Below are 7,121 nucleotides of genomic sequence, written 5' to 3'. Positions count from 1 at the left end.
GAAAATCCTAACGGTCACTAGGTTTACTAAATTGGTCCGACCGAGTCTGTTGAATCGGTCCCACCGAGTTTGGTAAATTGTGTGTAACGGTTAGATTTTGTGTGGAGGCTATATATACCCCTCCACCTCCTCTTCATTCGTGGAGAGAGCTATCAGACTGAACCTACACTTCCAGCATACATTTTCTGAGAGAGAACTACCTACTCATGTGTTGAGGCCAAAATATTCCATTCCTACCATATGAATCATGACCTCTAGCCTTCCCCAAGTTGCTTTCCACTCAAATCTTCTTTCCACCAGATCCAAATCCTATGAGAGAGAGTTGAGTGTTGGGGAGACTATCATTTGATGCACAAGAGCAAGGAGTTCATCATCAACGCACCATTTGTTACTTCTTGGAGAGTGGTGTCTCCTAGATTGGCTAGGTGTCACTTGGGAGCCTCCAACAAGATTTTGGAGTTGAACCAAGGAGTTTGTAAGGGCAAGGAGATGGCCTACTTCGTGAAGATCTACCGCTAGTGAGGCAAGTCCTTCCTGGGCGACAGCCATGGTGGGATAGACAAGGTTGCTTATTCGTGGACCCTTCGTGGGTGGAGCCCTCCGTGGACTCGCGCAACTGTTACCCTTTGTTGGTTGAAGTCTCCATCAACATGGATGTACGATAGCACCACCTATCGGAACCACGCCAAAAACATCCATGTCTCCGATTGCGTTTGAATCCTCCAAAACCCTTCCCTTTACATTCTTGCAAGTTGCATGCTTTACTTTCCGCTACTCATATACTCTTTGCATGCTTGCTTGCTATGTATTGTGAATGTTAAACTTGTGCCTAAACTCCACTTAAACTTAAAGATCTTAAAAACTGCAACTTTGGTACTTAGTGTCTAATCACCCCCCTCTAGACACCTCTTCTCAATGTCCTACACTCTCTCTCTTTTATTTCCTGTTTTCTATTTTTTGTAACTTTGTGGCTTTTCTAAAAAATACTTAGGCATTTTCAAAAATCACCAAACTGCACATGCCCATTGTTTAGAACATATCCAACATGGAACATTTCAGTTTGGGATTATTTGGACGTTTAAAATATTATATAGCATTTAAATGCCCAAATGCAAATAGAGTATGATTTAATTCAGTGACCCAATGTTGTCCTAGAAAAATGTGAACCAATTTTGCCAGAGGTTCTAACCCAGGACAAAAATGATGGACATTTTAGATGGGCATTTCAGGTTCATTGAAAAAGATTTTGGTAAACCCTAGTTGTCTTCAGGGGGGGTGTTGGGGGTTCTGTCATCCCCATTTCAACTTTCTGTGAAAAGTAAACATGATGCAACAACTAGGCATGGTCAGAACTAGGGATGTGACAGCTCACCCCCACTAAACAAGAATCTCATCCCGAGATTCAAGCGTAGGGTAAGATGAAGGGGAACGCAAACTAACACAATCATCACGATCCAGGGTGCACTTCATAAGAACGTTGATTCGATCACCATCTTCGTCTCGACGTGTTGCTCTGAGAACTCCATTCAACACAATAACGGGAAGAAAGGAAACTCTCGAAGAATCGATCTTCTCGAAGATCGAGCAACCAACGATCAACTCACATAACGAGACATAGCAACATCTCTCGAGATGATACACGAAGCATACATCTAGAGGGATGGAGTGAAATAGATGACGAAAGTTCACTAGATAGACAACAATTTCACACCTAAGGTGGTGGTGAATGGTTGTCAACGTAGCGAGGATTTGAGTTGCCATGATACCATAATGAGACACCTCTTCTCAAGGTCCTACAAGTGGTATTAGAGCATTGATCTCCATTGCCTTGGTTTAATCACCATTGGAGGAAGATGGATGAGTCTACTTCGGGGAGTCTTAGACATAGAGTGCCTATTCTTGATGGAGAGTACTTTCATGAGTGGAAAAATGAGATGCTTTTAATTTTCAATCAATATCATTTGAACAAGTACATTGCTAGCCCTTGTGCACCTCATGTTGACCCTATGCATCCTACCCATGATGAGTCAATTGACATGATTAAGAATCTTAGAACTGCCGAACTTATCATTAGAGGATTGCCTAGAAACTTGATTGGATGTTTGCCTACTCTTAAGTGTGCCTACACTATATGGAAATTTCTTGAGGAACGCTTTCCAAATTATTCCCTGAAAAATCTTGATGAAATTCTCCATAAGTCTATTGCCTTGAGTAAAATGAATACTAGTGATCCTATGTTTGGTGATCGTCTATTTGAACTTACAAACCTTATACATGCCAAAGGAAATGTTGGAATTATTAGTGATATTATTTCCGAAGCTATAAAAATTCATAAGCAAGATCATTGTCAAACTCATTCTAATGAATCACCCTCTCTAGGATTTGATCCACCACATGACGATGTTGAACATGGATACTATGATGAGGATGATGATAGTGACTTTGATCTTGATGATGCAATGAGACATTTTGGTCTTATGGCAAATCTTCGGGGATATATGTCAGGAGGAAAGCACTAGTAGAAAACCATCCATTAGTCCCGGTTCGTACGGGCCTTTAGTCCCGGTTCATGAACCAGGACTAATGGGTCGTTACTAATACCTCCACCCATTAGTCCCGGTTCAAACACGAACCGGGACCAATGTTCCTTCACGTGGCCCTGTTTGCCGAGCCCAGTCAGGGGGCCTTTGGTCCCGGTTGGTGGCTCCAACCGGGACCAAAAGGCATCCACGCCTCTGCATTCCAGTGGCTGGGGTTTTTTTAAAGGAGGGGGGTTGGGGGTTTTGGGGGGTTAATTTAGGTGTTTCATATATTGTGTTAGCTAGCTAATTAATAGAGAGAAGTGTCCTCCTATATGTCCGTGCTTGGTCGACGCTATGTACTATATATACATAAGTGATCGAGAGAACCATTTAGTACATAAGTTCGTCATGCATACCGAGAGAAGTGATCGATCGACCTCTCCTTCTCTGAGAGATTGGTCGAACAACAAGTTTTCGTATCATGTATCCGATGCTACTGGCTACATACATGTACAATATGTATAAGATCTCTTAATTACAAACCCCTAGCATTTGAAATCAATTTCCACATGGTATTCTCCGGCTTTACTGATGACGTGTTCAAGAAAGAATCCCGCCAATTCCTCTTGAATTGCTTTCATGCGATCTGGTTCTACGAGTTCATCCCGCATCTGCCACGTCTATTGAAGAAGGGGGTTAATTAATACATATATATGAATGAAACTCAACAGAAATGATGGTATAATAAAATGAAATTGTGAATATTATTGCTTACGCACTTCATATTGTCTTCTAGAGTAGCCCCGCTTGTTTTTCAAAGTCGCGGTGTGGATGAACTCGCACACGTAGTATCCACAGAAATCATTCCCTTCCTCCTGCCACAAGCACTTTACGAGAAATAGAGGTCAATCAAACTGATAATGAAGCATTATAAATGGCATTGATGAAAGTATAGCTATAGAATCAACGGGAGATGCGCACAACTAGCTAGCCAGTAGTAATTACTTTCGGGTATGTATATCGCAGCTCCTTCGGCAGTCCCGGAGCTTGTGCGATGAACTGTTTCCAAACCCTGCAAGACAAAGAAAATAATTATTATTACTTGAGATATCAGGAAATGAACAAAAAGTTGCCATTATGGTGCGATAATGATCGATTGAACTTACTTGCTAAGCATTTCAGTCATGTCCGCATAGGTGTTGGGATATTTCCGTCTCGAGTCTAAGACGGTTACTACTCCACGCTCAAGCTTAATCTCCAGAAGAATATAGTGGTACCTGCGCACGCATGCATAACTCATCAATTACATTACTATAACCTCGCTCGAGTAATAAGGGAAACCGAATATGCACACGACAGTAACACTCACGGGCCGTTGTAATGAAAGAGTATGGTATCTTTGTTTTGATTTTTGATCAACGATTGTAGCAAGTTGTCCTCGGCCTCTTTGACGTTATTTTCAACCAGAAATACATCTATGATATTTGTGTTAATGAACCCAATATCATAAATTTCTTGTTTTTTGCACTTGACGATCTTCAATCTGCATAATATATTGAGGATAATTAATTATAAATAAATGCAATGAAAGAGCCGAGCTATATATAGAGACTTAATGACAGAAATAATACTTACAGGCAGTAGCAAAAGACCATTAATTTATCGAGGGCCTTTTGATTGAAGAACGCAAAGAACTCCTCAAATGGAACACACAACATATCATTTGAAATGAGGTCGTGCTCCTCTTTAATGTTCAGATACAAACGGTTCTTCCCCTCAGACTCTCTGCACGTTTTCATGTACCAACTATGGAATCTTCGCATCATTGTTGTCAGAGATTTTTCATCTTTGACGAGAGGCTTCCCGTACTCGTATCTATGTTCGTCCACCTCCATGAAATCAGGAAGTGTATCGTCAGGCAGGTAATCTTCAAGATTGCCATAACCGGGCACCGTCCCCGGAGCATTAGACACATTGAGCGGGGGGCACGATTGCTGTGCTTGTTCGCCGAGCTGGGCAATTTTTTCCCCTTTGCTCATTCTTTTAACCTTTTATCACTGACAGTAGTTCCCGACCGCCTGGCTTGGAGATATGTCTGTTCAGTAATGCACTCATAGTTGGTTCTCGGCGGAGACTTTGGTGGTTTCCTCAGGGCATCGAGAGTGCGCTTTGCTTTCACCGGATCTACCTTCTCCTCCGGAGGTGGATGTCTCTTTGCTTTCACCCCTTCAAAGAACTCCTTCATGTGGGCCTGCACGATCGTATTGTTTTCCTCCTCGGTCCTCTCGTACGGTAACTTCTCTAGAGGCTTTAGAGGTGGACCGTATCTGTATTGCCTCTCTCCTCTTCTTGTGCTGCTAGACGCCGAAGCAGACGGAGCGGCTGCGGCGTCTATCTTCTTTCGTGCTTGCTTACGAGGCGGAGGAGAAGGACTACGATGCGCCGGAGCAGCCGGGGCGGCGGCGGGTCTCTTCCGCCCTTGCTAGCGAGGCGGAGAAGGAGGAGGCGGAGTGCCGCCATGCACCGGAGAAGGAGGCGGAGTGTCGCCACGCGCCGGAGAAGGAGGCGGTGTGCCGCCACGCGTGCCCTGATCGTCACTCGCCGGAATAGGAGGCGGTGGAGGAGGCGGAGCGCCGCCACGCGTGCCCTGATCGTCACTCGCCGGAGGGGGAGGCGGTGGAGGAGGCGGAGTGCCGCCACGCGTGCCCTGATCGTCACTTGCCGAAGGAGGAGGCGGTGGAGGAGGCGGAGTGCCCTGACTCGCCGGAGGAGGAGGAGGAGGCGGAGGCGTCCAGTTCAGAAGGTTGATGAGGTCCTTCCGCCATAGGCATGGAGTCTTCAGAGCAGAACCCAGCCTAGTCTCCCCTTCACCGGTAGGGTGCTCAAGCACGAGGTCCTCAAATCCCTCCGTTATTTCATCTACCATCACCTTAGCATATCCTTCTGGAATCGGCTGGCAGTGATAAGTTGTGCCGGGTCCACTAGGATAAACTTGGCCAACAGCCGCCTTGACCTTCAAATTCATCCATCGCGCCATAATGTGGGAATTTTGAGACTCCATGATACCATCCACGGGATAGCTAGCAAGAGCCGTCAAGACATGCTCCAGTTGAAGCAGCTCGGTGGGAGCCACGCTGCTTCTCCGCTGAGATGGTGGGGTAGCTTTGGGGGAAGCTTTGGCAGGTCGTTTGTTGCGATCTGCTGCTTCTCGTACCTCTTCTCGTTCCTCTAGCCCCATCACCCTTTCGTGTAGCGCCTGCATTTGGTCCTGCTCCAGTTTCTTCCTCCTCTCGTGGGTTTTGTAACCCCCTGCGTCCGGAAAACCAACCTTCCATGGAATGGAGCCTGGCGTGCCTCGTATCCGTCCAGGGTGCTCAGGATTCCCAAGGGCCATTGTGAGCTCGTCCTTCTCCCTGTTTGGAAGGAACGTCCCTCGCTGTGCTGCATCGATATAGTGTCGAAGGTTCTTGACTGGTGTTTGCAGTTGCTCGTCCATCCACTTACACTTCCCTGTTACAGGGTCCAAGGTTCCGCCAGCTCTGAAGAACCAAGTCCGGCAACGGTCTGGCCAGTGCATTGTCTCTGGTTCGATCCCTTTTTCAAGAAGATCATGCTCAGCCTTGGACCACTTAGGCCGGGCTTTGAGGTAGCCACCTGACCCCGTGCGATGGTGAAGCTTCTTCTTCGCAGCATTTTGCTTGTTTGTCGCCGACATCTTCTTACTCTTTTCCGATGTCTTGTGGGTCACAAATGCGGGCGAGTGATCTTTGATCTTCTCATATTTGCCGATGAATTCTGGTGTCTTTTTTTTCTCGAAAAACTGGTTCAGCTCTTTCCTCCACCTCCTCATTAGGCTTGCCATCTTCTTAAGAGCACAAGACTTGATTAATTGCTCTTTAACTGGCTTCTCCGGATCCTCCTCTGGCGGTAGGGTGAAATTTGCCTTCAGCTTAGTCCAAAGATCTTCTTTCTGCATATCGTTGACATAAGACACCTCAGGGTCTTCCTCCTTAGCAGGCTTATACCATTGCTGGATGCTGATCGGGATCTTGTCCCTAACAAGAACCCCGCACTGAGCCGAAAATGCCTTCCTTGTCTGGATGGGTTCAATCGGTTCGCCGTCGGGCGCAATTTCTATGATCTCAAACTTTTCATCCGAGCTCAACTTTTCTTCGGGCGTCGTCTCCTTACCGAAGTTGTGCTCGATCCGGAGGGCTAGAAATTATAAAGAAGAAAGACGAGAGTAATTAATATGTGTACATATACCAAAACAATGGATGCATCAATTAACTAGTCAGCACGGGCTTAACTAATATATATATACCTGGCTGGACTCGGTTCGGTGACTGGAGCAGTCATTATGGTCTCCTTCTTGTACCTCCATTGTGTCACGGGAGCCGTCATGAACATAGTCCTCTTCTTGTACCGCCATTAATGGGTCGAAGCCATCATGAACATAGCCCTCTTCTTCACCCAGTCCTTCCCGACCATCAGTCTCGTTGAGAAATGACGCAACTTCATCACTTCCTTGTGCGATTATGTCCCCCAACATCGCTTCTGTTTCTTCCTCTCGGGAGTGCTCCATAGTTTCTGCAAATA

This window comes from Triticum aestivum, chromosome 2B (assembly GCF_018294505.1).
Source record: "Triticum aestivum cultivar Chinese Spring chromosome 2B, IWGSC CS RefSeq v2.1, whole genome shotgun sequence".
Lineage (NCBI taxonomy): Eukaryota > Viridiplantae > Streptophyta > Magnoliopsida > Poales > Poaceae > Triticum > Triticum aestivum.
Note: the sequence above shows the minus strand (reverse complement) of the source record.